Source organism: Fragaria vesca, linkage group LG4, assembly GCF_000184155.1.
Source record: "Fragaria vesca subsp. vesca linkage group LG4, FraVesHawaii_1.0, whole genome shotgun sequence".
NCBI classification, from domain to species: Eukaryota; Viridiplantae; Streptophyta; class Magnoliopsida; order Rosales; family Rosaceae; genus Fragaria; species Fragaria vesca.
This window is the reverse complement of record NC_020494.1, coordinates 7,245,593-7,247,640: the sequence shown is the minus strand read 5'-3', so window position 1 is coordinate 7,247,640 and position 2,048 is coordinate 7,245,593. Positions and strand designations below refer to the sequence as shown.

General features: G+C 35.0%; 1 non-coding gene across 1 annotated transcript in view; it reads right to left on the bottom strand.

Annotated features, from left to right (window-relative positions):
• Positions 1-1,710: 1,710 nt before the first annotated feature.
• The window catches only part of LOC101302924, a 1,990-nt gene continuing 1,652 nt past the window's right edge, over positions 1,711-2,048 (bottom strand). Inside the window, exon 4 of the transcript XR_184451.1 lies at positions 1,711-1,926. This is a non-coding gene — a transcript (uncharacterized LOC101302924). The remainder of the gene's footprint in view (positions 1,927-2,048) is intronic.

Sequence of the window (2,048 nt, the reverse complement as noted above, 5' to 3'; positions counted from 1 at the left end):
GAGGTGAAAATTATGATAAGAGGTTGATATTAATGTATACACAACATGACTTCGTGTGAACATTCGGGAAATTTTACAGAGGCTAAAGAAAAGAAAATGATGCGGTGCGATCTGAACTGTAGGTAATATCACTGTTTGATCTAAGCCATAAAAAAATCTTCCAATTGAGAGCACATAAGGAAAACTACAATTTAATACCTAATATAATTTCATCTTACAAAAAGATCCTTTAATTTGGTTCTTTAACGTTTAAGGACAAAATTTAGCATTTTAGTCCTTTTTGTCTTTTATGCCTTTTTACTTTAAAGTTCCTACTATAGTATGTAATTTTGACGGAGCATGGTGGGCCTATGAATTTGTTTAACATAATACAAGTATTTAAATCTATCCTCTAAACTCAAAGGTAGACAGTTAATTTTTCACTATCAATAGAAGAATCTATTGCTACTAGACTAGATTTATTATCAGAAGCTAAACTTTCGTATAAAGAGTTGCAAGAAGAAAGAAGAAATTTAAGAAAACTAAGAGAAAGAAGAGATAAGCTTCCAAGAAATACCAAAAATTACTGGGATATTATTTTCCAGTTGCAACGAAGGATATACGAGTCAAGAGAGGAAATTGAAGTCCTTCAAGAAACATTTGAACAAGATCAAAACCCTCTTGATATTTTGAGCATCGGTTAGATCCGCCCTAGCTGGTATCAGAGCCTGCTTGGCTCAAAAGCAGGTGACAAAAGGCTTATGCCACAGAGTTGGCTTCTCTCAACCAACAAAAGAGAATCCAAACTGAAAAACTATCAGTCCTTTTGTACTACAAAAGGAACTGAAAAGTGGGAAGTGTGCTTTCATTCAAGGCACATACAAGAAAATCAATACTCCATTGAATATATTTGTAGAGTACTAAATACTCTATATGACGAGCATATTCATCTCCAACAGGAGATCGGAGTAGAAGACACTACGCCAGATAATGCATCACACGACGGGGAAAAAACGTCGTCTGTTAAAAGTCAAATCCGTTGTTAATCCGATCGCTGTCTGATCAACATGTCGCACAACGGCTAAAAAGAGCTTGTTTGACTAACTGACACACAACACTACAATAAAAACCATTGTGTGAGTCTCGACAGATATCATCGACAGCTGCCGACACATGTCGAGCTGCTTCTCGGCAGCTGTCCACATATGTCGATGAAATATGCCGAGAATCACACAATGGTTTTTTGTAAAATATTGTTGTGCGAGTCTCGACAGATATTATCGACAGATGCCGACACATGTTGAGCTGCTTCTCGACAGTTGTCGATGATATCTGTCGAGAATCACACAACAGTTTTTTCAATAAAACCCTTGTGTAATTGTCAACTCACACAACTGTTCTTTTTAAGAGCTGTTGTGTGAATATCGATAGATCTCATCAACATATGTCGACATATGTCGAGGTCACTCTCGATAATATATGTCAACAATCACACAACAGCTTTTGACATGAAAACTATTGTGTGAAGTGATGTTCATACAACAGGTTTTCTCGATTTTATGGTTGTGTGATTGTTAAAGAGTAGACATGATTTTTGCTAATAGGCATGGTGTGAATAGATATCATTTTTGTCAAACAACGTTGGATTGCCATTAATGTGTTGTATGTCTTACTAATTTACCAAATAAACAATAGCAACTAAAGCACATTGAAATCATCAAAATCCGACCGAAAGGATCCAAACCATTGTTTTAAATGGGACTTTAAAATCATGCCCTATTATCCATACAAGAAACTTAAATACAAAATTGTACATGATACACAATTTAGTTTGCATGAATCCACTTATATTAATCATCAAATAACTTGAATTGCAAAATGAAAGCTCACTTCTACACCTTTTCCAGTCCAACAATCCATACTCATATAATTGATAGCCTCCTTAACCTGTGATATGACACCAAAAAATTCACTCATCAAGCCTCTCAACTAAAAGAATATTACAAGAGCATGTACAACAATAAAACTCATTCAAATATTGGATAAAATGAATCAAATTTCGGTAGCAT